Source organism: Oncorhynchus tshawytscha, linkage group LG28 (assembly GCF_018296145.1).
Source record: "Oncorhynchus tshawytscha isolate Ot180627B linkage group LG28, Otsh_v2.0, whole genome shotgun sequence".
NCBI classification, from domain to species: domain Eukaryota; kingdom Metazoa; phylum Chordata; class Actinopteri; order Salmoniformes; family Salmonidae; genus Oncorhynchus; species Oncorhynchus tshawytscha.
Genome location: NC_056456.1, coordinates 29,345,464 through 29,362,422, shown reverse-complemented (window position 1 = coordinate 29,362,422; position 16,959 = coordinate 29,345,464). Strand labels below are relative to the sequence as shown.

At 41.2% G+C, this 16,959-nt stretch overlaps 1 pseudogene; it reads left to right on the top strand.

The window, feature by feature from the left end:
• Positions 1–16,743, top strand: part of LOC112226372 — a 161,029-nt pseudogene extending 144,286 nt beyond the window's left edge.
• Positions 16,744–16,959: the final 216 nt, after the last annotated feature.

Here is a 16,959-nt window from a genome sequence, read left to right as displayed (position 1 = left end):
TCAGAAAATTGACCTGCCCTTGTGTTTTGGAGGATCCTGTTTGTAGTTAGATGTGGTGCATCTCAGTGGGACGGGGGCTTTGGCTGGGCCTGCCCTGTACACCGTCTACCTGCAGTATCCCTCCCTGGATAAATTACTAGATACAGACTCACCACTCACCAAGATATTCCAATAAAAATCAGAAATGTATAGATTAGTTTTTGTCTGCTATATTCGTAAAAGAAGCTCTGCAGTCTCAATAACCTTTTATTATGGGTGAAGGAAAGATTGGTGATTTTCCCAGAAACAGCATGATAGAAAATGTATTATTGTGTGCAATTGTATGATTGTTATGTCATTATTCTGTGATCCATTGGGCCTTTTGAATGGCTGTAGAATAATAGAGCAGTACTAAAGTAAATACACACACTCTCTCCTCTCCGACTGTGGTTGCTCCCGGTTACACTTCAACATGTTTTTCCTCCTCTAAATGGCCGTGGCTCTCCCTAAGTGTTCCACTGAACGATGCTCCCTAGGTGTTTACACGCAATTTCATTCACTGAAAGCACTCTGTCACATCTCTGTTCGCCACACACACACACACACACACACACACACACACACACACACACACACACACACACACACACACACACACACACACACACACACACACACACACAGCAGCAGCAGCACTTCACAGAGAAACTAAGGAGTGGTCTCCCTGGCTCACTCATTTGGCCAACAAACCACAAAGAGATCTTTCAGATGTTTTATTTTCTCTTCTTTTTTTCTAAATTTCCTATCAACTCACATTGATCAATCAGGCCTGTATCCTAGTTCTTTTCATCAGTGGTGTAAAGTATTTAAGTAAAAATACTTTAAAGGACTACTTACAGTTTTTTACAATCACTTTGGCACTAATTTCAGAATCTTGATGACATTTTTCAAAACTCTAGACACAAAACTCACAATTAATGATCAAAATGCACATTTTTCAAAACTCTTAACACTTTTTCCAATTGCTTGGATACAATAAATATAAAGCTAAGATCATTTGTTCATTGAACTAAAATCACCTGTTCAAAATGACACAACATAACATCAAAGTATCACCATTTCAAAATGCAATTCACACATTACATCTGAAATGACTGTCTATTAATTAATTAATTAATTAATTTCATTACCATGATCTAACTATCAATTGATACAACTGCTCAATATGATAAGTAACTGTTGCATTACTCTTAATGCATAGTTTTATGGAAACTGACAAACAATATTCCATGTTTAGATCATGAAAGTTTCAGGATAACAAGATCCATCGACACCAATTACCGTGGGACATGAACCAATTGGGCTACATTATCTATGGATGTAATATTTCATCATCATTCTTTATCACACACTGTTTCTATGGTCCCATGTACCACTTTTCCAGACCAAGTTTTCATTTGACATTACTGTACACTCACCGGCCACTTTATTAGGTACATCTATCTAGTACTGGGTAGGAGCCCCTTTTGCCTCCACAACAGCCTGAATTATTCACGGTGTTGTACGTTAAGAGATGCCCTTCTGCACACCACTGTTTTAAACAGCTGTTATTTGAGCATTTGTGGCCTTTCTGTTAGCTTGAATGAGTCTGGACATTCTCCTCTGACCTCTCTCATTACCAAGGTGTTTTGCCCACATAACTGCCGCTCACTGAATGTGTTTTGTTTATCGCACCATTCTCTGTAAACTCTAGAGACTGTAGTGTGTAAAAATCCCAGGAAGGCAGCTGTTTCTGAGATGCTGGAATCACCATGTGTGGCATCAACAATCATACCACGGTCAAAGTTGCTTAGATTACTCATCTTGCCTGTTCTAATGTTTGGTCGAACAACATCTAAAACTCTCTACTCTATATACTCTATATATTGAGTTGCAGGCAGCCACATGATTCGCTGTTCGAATGTAACCTTCCTTGATGAGCTAAATTAGGTCTGTAGAGCAGATGGCATGACCTATGTCATTGTGTGGGATAATGTCAGGTTCCACCATGCTCAAATTATGTAAGCATGTTTTCAGGCCCAACCACAATTTACCACCCTGTACTTACCCCCATACTCTCCTTTCCTTAACCCGATTGAGGAATTTTTCTCCACATGGAGGTGGAAGGTATATTGTAGGCCGCCCTTCTCCAGGCCATGGATGATGCATGCAATGACATCATGGCAGACCAGTGTCAGGCCTGGATTCGCCCAAAGATTCTTCCCAAGATGTTTGGCTAATGAAAACATCCATTGTGATGTGGATGAGAACCTATGGCCAAATCCACAAGACAGGTTTGATGGAAATATAGAAGTACAGTAATCAATCCTTTGTTTTGCTTTTTACAGTAAGCCAGGTGAGGAACACTGCAGTGATGTTTTACAGTAAGCCAGGTGAGGAACACTGCAGTGATGTTTTACAGTAAGCCAGGTGAGGAACACTGCAGTGATGTTTTACAGTAAGCCAGGTGAGGAACACTGCAGTGATGTTTTACAGTAAGCCAGGTGAGGAACACTGCAGTGATGTTTTACAGTAAGCCAGGTGAGGAACACTGCAGTGATGTTTTACAGTAAGCCAGGTGAGGAACACTGCAGTTGACCTTTAACTGTAGTTTTTTTCTTTTTTTGTAGCTAATTATTTTTGCTTTGATTCAAAGAAACCTATGTTGTGATTTTATTGCATTTCATCAATAAATTTCATATTTTGTTCAATGATTCCACTGTGTCTGTAGTATTCGCTCTACCAGTCCTTTTACAGTGATGTATTTATGTGTAGTAGCATAATGAAACATGTATCACATATTTTGTACTACAATATTTAATGATTGTACGAACAACTACACAGTGAAACTATCGGTATCTTGTGTCTGGGTGATCTAAATGAATGTTCCTATGGCATTTGATGATAAATTACTTATCTGAACCATTGCTTCTGCAAGTGCAAGGTTTCTTTAACGATATGAATGCACAATGCAATGTTTTGAACATTGGACAGCCTCTGTTACAAGTGATGACCGTTTTGAGTTTTGTGTCTAGAGTTTTGAAAAATGACTACAAGGTTCTGAAATTAGTGCCAAAGTGATTGTAAGTTGTTCTTTGGGGTATCTGTACTTTACTATTTATGTTTTTGATTATTTTTACTTCACTACATTCCTAAAGAAAATAATGTACTTTTTACTCCATACATTTTCCCTGACACCCAAAAGTACTCGTTAAATTTTGAATGCATGGCAGGACAGAAAAATTGTCCAATTCAAGCACTTACAGTATCAAGAAAACATCCATGGTCATCCCTATTGCCTCTGATCTGGCGTACTCACTAAACACAAATGCTTAGTTTGTAAATTATGTCTGAGTGTTGGCATGTGCCCCTGGCTATCCGTAAATGAAAAAATAATTAAATAATGGTGCCTTCTGCTTTGTTTAATATAAGGAATTTTAAATGATTTATACTTATACTTAATTTTGATATTTAAGTATATTTTACCAATTATCTTTACTTTTGATACTTAAGTATATTTTAAACCAAATACTTTTAGACTTTTACTACTTTTACTACTTTTAAGTAGTATTTTACTGGGTGACTTTCACTTTTCATTTTCTAATAAGGTACTTTTACCACCACTGTTTTTCATAGCTTTTTCTCTAAATTCATTTCAATCTCTGCATTTACAGATAGATATCCAACTCATTTAAAATCACTCAATTAGCTTTGTACCAGGCTCTCAGTTGAGTGTGTGTGTGTGTGTGTGTGTGTGTGTGTGTGTGTGTGTGTGTGTGTGTGTGTGTGTGTGTGTGTGTGTGTGTGTGTGTGTGTGTGTGTGTGTGTGTGTGTGTGTGTGTGTGTGTGTGTGTGTGTGTGTGTGTGTGTGTGTGTGTGTGAGTGTGCAAGCCTGTGTGCGTGTGAGCAAGCATGTGTGTATTTGTGCGTGTGTGTTTTCAGTAGCTGTTCTTTGTCATGATAAAGCCCTCTGGTCTCCCATAGCCAAGCCACTTTGGTTTGAGGCTATAACAGCTGATTCATTAGCACACACACAAACTCTACAGGGATATAAATACATCAAGGCTGCTACTGCGTCTCGTTGTCCCCCAGACCCATCCATTAGCTGGAGAATAGACACTGCTGACACAGATTCCAGCGGTTGTCACTCCGACGCCTTTGATGGGTCCCGGCCCCCAGCCCTGAATGGCTCTGGCTTTTGGCTTTTGGCTTTCCTCACCCTGTTGTTGTATCAGTGGAGAGAGAAAGAGAGAAAGGGAAGAGGGGAGTTTTTACTGGAGCTGGCTGATAAAGAAATGTGTTTTGTTAGGTCCTTTCAGTGGCAGACTAGTGAGTGACAGCTGACTGTTTGAAAAGTGAGGGTCATGTTTTATTGCGATATCTCCTTGAGTGAATATGGAGACACAAAAAAGTCCAGTTCCGACAGACAGCCTTTGTTAGAACTGAGGTCCTGTTTTTAAGAGGACTTTATGTTTTGGTTAGACAAATAGGCAGCCATTTTGGTGTCAGTCAGACTTCGTTGGTGTCCAACTGACAGAAAACCATCCCTCTGCACTGAATCATCCTTCCAGGAAATCACCATTTCACTGTCACACCACCTAGCGCCACAAATTACTATTATATGGCTTCCCATTCAATTTCCTGGGTTTTTCGTAGTAATGGTGGTGGCGATGATAACGATGCACTCACATTGAATGTCAATGTGGATAGCCTACCATAAAACGACCCATACCGACCAGCCCATCCAGGCTTCTTCCCAAATGGCACCCTATTCCATATGTAGTGCACTACTTTTGACAAGAGACCTATGGCCCCTGGTCAAATGTAGTGTATGACATAGGGAAACGTAGTGCACTATGTAGGGAATAGGGTGCCATTTGGGGTGCAGACCATCCAGAGTGGTGTGTGGTGTGTTCCTGGGGCACGTTTCACCAACCCTCAGTGGAGTCTGAGTGGAGTGGCTGGAGCCTGGTTTTATGTCCTCCCCCTCCTCCCATAACCATCCATAGCCATGGAGTGTGACTGTGAATAGGAATGGCTCCTTAGAGAGGAGGGTTCACTAGACGAGGTGAATATATTTCAGGATATAGGATGTGTCTGTGCGTGATGGCAAGGGAGTTTTCTTAGTCTACACTTTCACTTAAAAGGAAATGGTAAAACAGAGAGAGAGAATTGAGTTCTCTGTCCACACTTTAACTTTGAATTAAACATTGAAATCAGTTTACCATTTGGCTCCTGAACCGTGATTGTATCCGTGAGTCTGCAAATTCTCGCAGTATCTTGCGGGAACTTGGGACTCATTTATTTTCATAAACATGACAGCATTAACTGCATAGTTAAATACCAAGAAGAATAAATTAGCAATGTCACTAAGCAAAACCAAACAACAATAGTCAGTACAAATGTCATAAACATAATTCCCTTGCGTGGTTTTGCAGTTTGCACTACACCACGACAAGCAACAGGTCATGATGTTTTCTAGCTAGCTAGCGAGCTCATTAGCGATCCCAGCTAGCAAATTAGCGAGCTAACATTAGAGGCTACTTAGCTAGCTTGTTCTATTTGGAGCCTAAGCTAATTTGCTAGCTAGTATCACTAACAACATAGCTAGCTTTCTGGTCCTCTGTTGCTCAGTTGGTAGAGAATGGTGCTTGCAACACCAAGATAGTGGGTTTGATTCCCGAGACCACCCATACATAAAATGTATGCATGCATGACTGTATGGTTCGGATAAAAGCATCTGCTAAATTTCATATATATTCTACATATATATTACACTACTGTTCAAATGTTTGGGGTCACTTAGAAATGTCCATGTTTTTGAAAGAAAGGCACAATTTTTGTCCATTAAAAGAACATCAAATTGATCAGAAATACAGTGTAGACATTGTTAATGTTGTAAATGACTATTGTAGCTGGAAACGGCAGATTTTTAATTGAATATCTACATAGGCGTACAGAGGCCCATTATCAGCAACCATCACTCCTGTATTCCAATGGCACGTTGTGTTAGCTAATCCAAGTTCATCATTATAAAAGGCTAATTGATCATTAGAAACCCTTTTGCAATTATGTTAGCACAGCTGAAAACTGTTGTCCTGATTAAAGAAGCAATAAAACTGGCCTTCTTTAGACTAGTTGAGTATCTGGAGCATCAGCATTTGTGGATTCGATTACAGGCTCAAAATGGCCTGAAACAAAGAACTTTCTTCTGAAACTCATCAGTCTATTCTTGTTCTGAGAAATGAAGGCTATTCAATGCGAGAAATTGCCAAGAAACTGAAGATCTCTTACAACGCTGTGTACTACTCCCTTCACAGAACAGCTCAAACTGGCTCTAACCAAAATAGAAAGAGGAGTGGGAGGCCCCGGTGCACAACTGAGCAAGAGGACAAGTACATTAGTGTCTAGTTTTAGAAACAGACGCCTCACAAGTACTCAACTGGCAGTTTCATTAAATAGTACCCGCAAAACACCAGTCTCAGCGTCAACAGTGAAGAGGCGACTGTGTGAATCAGGCCTTCATGGTCAAATTGCTGCAAAGAAACCACTACTAAATGACACCAATTAGAAGAAGAGACTTGCTTGGGCCAAGAAGCATGAGCAATGGATATTAGACCGATGGACATTTGTCCTTCACCTGGTAGACGGCTAGTGATGGCAGTTCAACAGTTCAACAGTCTGATGGCTGTAGCCGAGTGAAAAGTCCGAGGCTCGGGTGACTGAGGTCCTTAATGATCTTATTGGCCTTCCTTTGACACAGAGTGCTGTAAATGTAGTGGAGTGCAGGCAGCATGCCCTGGTGATGCTTTGGGCTGACCGCACCACCCTTTGGAAAGACAAGGCGGTGCAGTTGACAGAATGTTTTCAATGGTGCATCTATATACAGTACCAGTCAAAGGTTTGGACACATCTACTCATTCAAGGGTTTTCTTTACTTAATTCTACATTGTAGAGTAATAGTGAAGACATCAAAACTTTGAAATAACGCATATGTAATCATGTAGTAAGCAACAAAGTGTTAAACAAATCAAAATCTATTTAATATTTGAGATTCTGCAAAGTAGCCACACTTTGCCTTGATGACAGCTTTGCACACTCTTGGCATTCTCTCACCCAGCTTCATGAGGGAGTCACCTGGAATGCATTTCAATTAACAGGTGTGCCTTATTAAACGTTTATTTGTGTCATTTCTTTCTTTCTTAATGCGTTTGAGACAATCAGTTGTGTTGTGACAAGGTAGGGGTGGTATACAGAAGATAGCCCTATTCGGTAAAACATCAAGTCCATATTATGGGAAGAACAGCTCAAATAAGCAAATAGAAATGACAGTCCATCATTACTTTAAGATAGTCAATCCGGAAAGGTCAGTCAATCTGGAAAACTTAAAGAACTTTGAAAGTTCCTTCAAGTGCAGTTGCAAAAAGCATCAAGCGCTATAATGAAACTGGCTCTCATGAGGACCGCCACAGGAAAGGAAGACCTAGAGTTCCCTCTGCTGCAGAGGATAAGTTCATTAGAGTAACAGCATCTCAGAAATTGCAGCTCAAATAAATGCTTCACGGAGTTCAAGTAACAGCATTCTGCAGCGATACGCCATCCCATCTGTTTTGCTCCTAATGGAACTATCATTTGTTTTTCAACAGGACAATGACCCAACACACCTCCAGGCTGTGTAAGGGATATTTTAACAATAAAGAGAGTGATGGAGTGCTGCATCAGATGACCTGTCCTCCACAATCACTGACCTCAACCCAATTGAGATGGTTTGGGATGAGTTGGACCGCAGAGTGAAGGAATAGCAGCCAACAAGGGCTCAGCATATGTGGAAACTCCTTCAAGACTGTTGGTAAGGCAATCCAAGTGAAACTGGTGGAGAGAATGCCAAGAGTGTGCAAAGCTGTCAAGGCAAAGGGTGGCTACTTTGAAGAATCTAAAATTTGATTTATTTAACACTTTTTTGGTTACTACATGATTCCATATGTGTTATTTGATGTCTTCACTATTATTTTACAATGTATAAAATAGTCAAAATAAAGAAAAACCCTTGAATGAGTAGGTGTGTCCAAACTTTTGCTGGTACTGTATATTAGCTAGCTAGTATCATTAACAACATAGCTAACTAGCTAGCGTCGCTAACAACGTAGCTAGCTAATTACAAAGAGAGCTGTTGCTAGGTGTGGGGTAGTGCAAACTGCACAGCCATGTAAGTTAACACAGTTTTTGACAGTTGTAGTGGCTAGTGTTGTTTGGTTTGTTTTGTTTTGCTTAGTGATTATGCTAATTAATAATTTTGGGCAAGTAACCCAGGCCAAGTTATGAAAATAAACATAAATTCCGACGCGATGCTGTGAGATATATGACAATGCTGATTTGAGTGCTGTAGCCCTTGTTGATTTTTTCCCCCTCTATTTGTTTGAAGTTGCACCACCATATAAAAATATTTTGGTATGTAAGTTCTTCATTCCATTGCTTACTTGGACACAATGACCCTCTCTTTTTTCTAATAAGCATCTTTACCATTCCACTATTGTCCCTCTCTATCTCCCAGAGCCTGCTCAGCTTTGGCCCCTACCTCCTGGAGAAGACAGAGGTCCTGGCTGTGTACAAGAAGAAACGGAAGGATGCCAACAACAACTTTGTGGGCGACACTAGTCCCTGCTGTGGAGGTGAGAGAAGGGCTGCCTGTCTTTATTTTGTTTTCTAAGACAATGGCAGACTGCAATAAATCGTCTCAAGCTCCAAATCCGGCTCGCGTGCTGACAGTTTCAGACTTCTGCTTTAGTGTTTATGATAGTACATCTGTTTCTAATGAAGGGATGTTGTGACCATTCTTTATTTTTGTGAATTTTACCCCTTTTTCTCCCCAATTTCGTGGTATCCAATTGTTAGTAGCTACTATCTTGTCTCATCGCTACAACTCCCGTACGGGCTCGCAAGAGACGAAGGTTGAAAGTCATGCATCCTCCGATACACAACCCAACCAAGCCGCACTGCTTCTTAACACAGCGCGCATCCCACCCGGAAGCCAGCCGCACCAATGTGTCGGAGGAAACACCGCGCACCTGGCAACCTTGGTTAGCGTGCACTGCGCCCGGCCCGCCACAGGAGTCGCTGGTGCGCAATAACTCAGGATACCAGGTACTAACATACTATACACATACACACACACTCACACACACAGCCTAGCCTACTGTGAATGTGGTTTTTCTCAAAAGTCAATAGGCATCCTATTGCTTATTTGGTGCTCTGTTTGGGAAATAGACTGTGTTGTTTGTCCCCTCAGCTTGAATGTAGCACTCTTGTATTGTTTATTTAACTATCCTCTAACTTGAGTGAGATACACTCATACGGTGCAGTAAAACACTGTTCCTTCCTGTAAGACTCTAGTTGAGTGATTTTGTTCACCTGTTCTCATGGCAGGATGCTGCTAAACCACTGTGGTCATGTTGCAGACTAATCTTTTTCTGTTCTCTTTTTTCTCTCTCCATCCACCCAATAGATAGAGAGGATGAGTCCTCTCTCCTATGGAGAGTCGATAATTGCTCTAATGTAATAGCTTTTTTTCTCTCTGCTTCCTCTTCTTTTGCAGGCTATTACGTTTGACCCTGAGACCCATTTCCCAGTAATCACTGACAGCTGTACCGGCTGCACTCTCTGCCTCAGCATCTGCCCCATCATCGACTGCATCAAAATGGTTACCAGGCCAACACTGTACGTGCCTAAGAGGGGGCTGCCTCAAGCTGTTAATCCAGTTTGCTAAAGGCTAGAACAGGGCCATGTTCATTAGGCGCAAAACGGAAGAAAATGTATTGAAACAGGGAGATACTACTTGGGCTAGTCCAATGAGAAATGGTCATTTTCGTTTCCTGTTGCAAAATGTTTTAATACATTTTCTACTGTGTGCTCTAATGAATACGACCCATGCTTTACCTGACCACCGTAGAGCGGAGGGGGGAGAAGAGAAGAAGAGGACCAATGTCTACTTCACACCATTGATTGGCCACATAATTGCAGAGTGAAAAATTACCTTTATTGTGAACATTTATAATTATCTAGAAGCAGTAATTACCTTATATTCCCAAGCCAATTATTCTGAAATAATTGTGCCGGGCACCAAATAGTTACAGTGTTATTTCTAAAACAGTGGCATGCAATGTGGGGTTTAGTTTTTTTGTCTGCACTGCTGGAATTGATAGAGATTGTGTGTTGAAGTTTCCATGGTTCAGTTCAAGGTGCATACTGATAATCATATTCATTGATTATCATCTTTTGGACCAGTGGAAATTGCAATGCACTGTTCAAAGACAGATGAATGCAATCATGGTGTACAGGTTATAGTTCTGTTATATTAAGTATGTTAATAATGAACTGGGGGATAGTAGGAAAGGTTTTTGGTGGAAATTAGGGCTCTATTCAATCTGTACCGCTAAAGTATTACAGATTCCGCGATAAAAATGTAAAGGTAATTTCTGATTAAGCCGACATGCAGCACTTACCATGAATGCAGTCTCCGATAACGCAGGAATATTGGTTTTAAATTTCAAATATACTGTCAGGCTGAACTTCCACGATACGGATTGAGTAGAGCCCTTAATATATTTTGGGGTGACTTGATTTTGAAATAGATTTTCCTGTGATTTTGTGTATATTCTTTAAGGCGATCATATGCCTTTTAGCTTGATGTATTGATGAGTAGAAAAATAGCACATGAATAATGTTTTGTGCATTATAGGTTTAGACAGGTTTTATATACATTTTAGGGAAATTGTATTAAATTGTCATTTGTTTTATTTAATAATCATATTTATGACAATCATATAACCTGCAATCTAGGTATATATGTGAGTGACTTCAAGATCAGACACCTTCTCAATTATATCTGAACACTTTTAGAGAAAATCCATAAATCTTATGCCCTATTCATAATTAATGAACAGACTGGTTTGAAAAACAAAGCATTTTTTGTTGTGTTAATGCAATCTCTACACAATTCCCTTTTTCCCCCCAAAAAGGTTTTCCCCCAAAATTCACAAACAGACACCCAATTCTGTGTATGGGGTAAGCTGTTGAGTTAATTAAAATGCCATCGCTGCCATCTCTGGATAAGGGTAGTCGCTCCATGAAAGGGTATTATTTGAAAATTATTTTACATACTTGTTTGAAATAGTAGACAGCCGCTGAAATTGGTTATTTCATATGTTTTTATGTCTTATGTTAACTATTTAAAAGAGAGCAGCATCTCCATAATTCGTTTTTTTAAGCCGATTTAAGACATTTCATCAAGGGGCCGATTCCGACCCGAGTTAAACGCACATAAATGCAAAGGAATTCCCTTTTTATGCACTTTTCTCTCTACGTGTATTCTGACCTTGAACTTAAGCATGGGAATCGCTGTTCCATTACGCAGAATTGAAATTGTATGGCCTTTCAACTTACAGCAATGGGCACTCTCGAATGTCTTAATTATATGCTACCCCAGCTTTCTCTGTTTCCTATTTCTATCGTGTTAAATATTAGTCACTATCAGTATCGACTGTCAGTAGCCTAATAACCACACATATTCAACTGTCAATGTACTGTTAGTTCCATTCAGTTGGTATAGCCTACGTTATCATTCCATTTAATTACATTGCTTTGTTTACTTTCATTGGCTTCCTCTGTAAACAACATCACAGCCATGTGGTTGTTGCTGAGGATCATTAGTAACAGTTGATTAAAAAAAATGTGTAAAAAGACGTGCAGGCTTATTAAATCATTATGAAGCGGAGGGCAGAGCAAGCCATAGCAGTTTGAACCAGACGCACACAGTTCCATGGTTAGTGTAGGGAATAGACAAGGCTACTATTGTAAACGAACTATTGTAAACTATTATAATTCTATATATACACACTAATCTTCCAGCAGTAACATGGATTAAATAGCTGAATGTGGAAATTTTCAGAATGAATCAAGCCACTGTTTTCTTTCTTTTGTGCTTAAAGGCTCCAAACCAGTTTTTTATGATTCATAAACACTTTCCTAACCCTAAATAATCCACAAGATCAAAGCATTTTTTATCTACCAATTGGAGCTGAAATGGAGATGAATATGCATATATTTAGAAGGCTTTCTTTCATTGATCCCTAATATTCTGAACCTGTTCTCTATATATTCTAGTGAGTCTGTTGACAAAATTCTAACTAAAAGGTACAACGTATTTTAAAGGGATGGTTTAAGATAAATGTACTATAAACCCTATTGAATGAAAATCGAGGAGAAAATCTGTTGGCCAACAAGTGGCATTTATTCAGTGCGTGCAAGGTAACCACACCTGCAAAGCCTGGTACGAACCTGCATAAGGTAAGTCTGAAAACCAACTACTAAAAACTGCGTAGGAAAGGTGTGCTTAAGAAAGGTGTAATTTCATAAGTAGGAATAGGGCACTAAATGACCACCTTTAATATGACAATATTTAGTCAATGGCTCCTAAAACATATCACACTTGCACTAAAGGGCAATAAAGGTATGCACATATTCATATTCAGGGGCTATGTTGGGATTTTGAAGGTGGTGGAACAGACTTCAGAATTGGTTCCTCTATCAGCACATTTATTTTTTACAGATATCCATTTAGTACTCAGTGTATGCTGTCTCCACCAGTGAATGGCCTCTACCATTCCACCTCTTCAAATACATACACTCTTAGAAAAAAGGGTTCCAAAAGGGTTCTTCAGCTGTCCCCATAGAAGAACCCTTTTTGGTTCCAGGTAGAAATATTTTGCATCCATGTAGAACCCTCTGTGGAAAGGGTTTTATATGGAACCCAAAACAGTTCTACTTGGATCCAAAAGGGTTTCAGCTGGAACCAACAAAGGTTCTTCAAAGGGTTCTCCTATGGGGACAGCCGGAGAACCTCTTTTAGGTTCTAGATAGCACCTTTCATTCTAAGAGTGTATACATTCCACCTCCTATCCACTAATGCTCCGGGAAAACTGCTGTGTCCAGAAAAACTTTATAAATCTCCATTACTTATATTTCTTTAATGAACTGGTATTTGAGAAATCAGCCTTAAGTTCAAACCCAGACCCAAAGCCCTGTTCTCTGTTCCTGCAGTGAGGCTCAATCCTGTCTCCATCTTGTAGGATCCAACAGCCATGCACATTCCCAACCCAGACATACATCCTCTCTCCCTCCCTCTTTCATGCAGCATCCCAGACAACTTCCCCTTTCCTCCATGATTGTAATTAGGAGATGATATGTGAAACTGCCACATCCGTTTGCGATATTACAACAACAAAGACTTTACTTCAAACAGCAAAAACTGTTTTTTCCCTCTGACATCATTGCATGTGCAGTAGAAGAGCAGAGTGTGTACTTTCACTTTATTTCACCACGTTGCTGGATGCTCATTTCCTCAAAACAAGATCTCAGCTTTAATCATTCACAAATGCTCATAGACAATGCCCTTCTTGCGCTGTCAGTCCTTATGTCACAGACAAATAATATTGACCTATCCACTGGGATGGTGACCTATGTTTGACACCAGCAAGTTGGTGCTGTTTAAGCTACTAAGGAGACAGATGTCAGGTGATCATACCAAAATGCAATTCAATGACCAGACAACCCTTCCTAGTATGAAGTCAAAGAAACAGTGTAGTTTTCACGTGCTACCTGTAGGTCAATACCATAACTGACCAGTCACCCTTCACGTCAACATCAATAAAGTTCAGATTGTTTCAAACTATCAATAAAGTTCAGATTGTTTCAAACTATCTCTGCTGCGATCAGTGTCCTCTCTTTGCCCAGCAATGTTGAGAAGGATTTAATCTAAGTGAAAAATAATTAACTCCCCTTAGAGAGAATGTGTCGCTAGGTTATTAGGTCCACAAATGAGCTGCTAAATGTGAAAAGAAAAGTTTGCAGAGAGAATAGAGGTATGAAATAAAGACCCCCTGGGTAGTGTGTGTAGGAGGTTGTAACTTCTAAGCCAAAACTAATGATGCAGGACTGCGTGGGTGCCATGGAGATTGAGGTTCAAGCACTCTTAATTCAATGTTAGTTAACTTCTAATCATTTTTCACTTGTATGTGTTGTGGAAAACTTTATAACACCCATTAACACATATTGGTGTGTCACAAATGTGAGAATGAGAATAAATATTTTGTCCTTACCAGATAGATTTTATCCATACAGGTTCTAGCAGAAATCCACCTTTAATCACATATGTATTCAAAACATTGTATTGAACATATTGGGCTCTTAGGACCTAGTTTGAAGCAAAACTCCTTGACATTTTATTGCTCAGTGAAATAGCATGTGGTTTCAGAGGAAATTGCTCACCGTCAAATTGGTACAGTTGGGTCCCTCCGTAGAATTCCACTTGCTCACTGAAATGCGACCATGAAAATGTGCCTCTTTACGTTAACATTGAGTAATTCTGCAGACACTGATTCAAAAGATAACTGAGGTAAGCTCAGAAATAGCATACACAAGCAAACATTCAAATATGCATGTCACAACATTTCACAGATTACTGGGACCAGAAGTATCTTCTGCAGGTCTGGGGTGGCCGACGGCTCCTGGAGAGCTCCACTGTGTGTGTAGGCTCAGGTCTGTACTTAGTGGTGGGCTGGAACAACAGCCTCCACACACCCTTCAGGACCAGAGTCTTCAGGAAGCATCTGCCATGTTGCTTTCAACAATGAGCTCTGACAGTATTTCCTCCCTCATAGAGACACAGCCTCTTCTTGCCATTAATTAGTCCGATGTCCTAATTGTCCCAATCACAAGTCATTAACGACATGAAGCTAAGTGTCGCTATAATAGCAGCCGTAGCTCTATGGTAGCAGTGGCTCTGTGGGCCATGAGAAGCCATGAGAATCGGTCTGGAGGTTTTACTGAGGACACTGTAGGTGAGGATGTGGTTTTGACAAGGGCTGACTTTAAAATAGTAATTAAAGCTGTCCCTATTTTACCTTTAGCATCAGTTCAGTTCTTTCTCGTAATATAAAATGGGTACAGTAATTGTGTAATACATAATGTATTTGATGTACTTGCATTGAGGTTTGACAGTGTGACATGCGTACTTCCTTATCAAAACATTCCCTAATTCCCAGTAATCACCGGTTGGAAATTGGACGCTGCTTGTGTAAACTCCTGTTAGAAACCATATTGTGTGGATAATAATCCCCAACACCATGTCCTCTTTCCTCCCTTGTCAGTCTCCTCATTTGGGAGTTGCAGTCTGACAATCACCATGACAGTGAATTAGCATACTGGCGCAGTGTCAAATTGGAGCCGCCAGTGAGCCATGTATGGGATCTTGACCTTCGACCTCATGTAATTGGTACTGCCAGGAAGCTCAGAGAGAGGCGTTCATGCTCCTCCACGGCGGCATGTAGAGAATTTGAAGTACAACAGGAGAGAGCCATCGTGACTGATCATTTAGTGTAAATGCTTGATGGCTTCGACCCAACTGAACAGTCATAAGCATGTCAGCTGGAGCGGTGACTGAATGGGTAATGGCGCTAACATTGACTGTTTGTCATGCCCTGATCTGTTTCACCTGTCTTTGTGATTGTCTCCACCCCCCTCCAGGTGTTGCCCATCTTCCCATTATCCCCTGTGTATTTATACCTGTGCTTTCTGTCTGTCTGTTGCCAGTTCGTCTTGTTTGTTCAAGCTTACCAGCGGTTTGTGTTTCAATGCCTGCTTTTTCCAGTTGATCTTTTTCTCGTCCTCCTCGCTTTTAACACTTGCCTGTCCTGTACCTGCCCGCCTGACCACTCTGCCTGACCCTGAGCCTGCCTGCCGTCCTGTACCTTGACCTCTACTCTGGATTATTGCCTGCCTTGACCTGTCGTTTGCCTGCGCCTGTTACAATAAACATTGTTTCTTCACAGTCTGCACTTGGGTCTTACCTGAAACTGGCCATGACTGACCCAGCAAACTTGGACCAGCTCCGCAACGCCATCTCCTCCCAAGAAGCCACCATTGGTTAGCACGAGGAGTTGCTTCGTGGTCAGATGGAAGGGTTCCAGGCCGTGGCCAAATGTCACGACCTAGCCTTAAACACATTGCGGGAGCATCGCCGGGTATCGTTGGACGGGGCCACAGTGTTATCTAAGAAGGTCAAACCTGAGGCGCTGGCATGCTGCTCCACCCCCAGAAGCCAAGGCTTTCCCTCCCGCTCCAAGATCATTAGCCCCTCTGCTGTTCATTCTCTGTTGCCCCGTACCCTCTATATTTTTCCTATCTTTTCTGTGTCTAGAGTCAAAGTCTGTCTGCCCCTTGTCTTCTGTTTCTAGGCCCATCCCTCCCCCCATGTCATCGATGGCCAGCCAACATACAAGGTGAGACGCCTCCTGAGGGTTCGACCACGGGGCAGGGGTTTCCAGTACCTGGTTGACTGGGAGGGTTATGGCCCAGAGGATAGGTGCTGGGTTCTCACTAAAGACATCCTTGACTCGACCCTCATCACTGACTTTCAACGCCGGCACCCCAGTCAACCAGGTATCCGCCCAGGCGTCCCTAGGGGAAGGGGGTGTACTGTCACGCCCTGATATTTCAACTGTCTTTGTGATTGTCCCCACCCCCCTCCAGGTGTCGCCCATTATCCCCTGTGTATTTATACCTGTGTTTTCTGTCTGTTGCCAGTTTGTCTTGTTTGTTCAAGCCTACCAGCATTTTGTCTCAGCTCTTGCTTTTTCCAGTGTCTCTTTTTCTTGTCCTCCTAGTTTTTGACCCTTGCCTGTCCATGTACCCGCCTGCCTGACCACTCTGCATGCCTGCCGCCCTGTACCTTTGCTCCACCTCTGGATTACCGACCTCTGCCTGACCTGAGCCTGCCAGCCGTCCTGTACCTTGGCCTCTACTCTGGATTATCGAGCCCTGCCTGCCTTGACCTGTCGTTTGCCTGCCCTTGTTACAATAAACATTGTTATTTCACAATGTGCACTT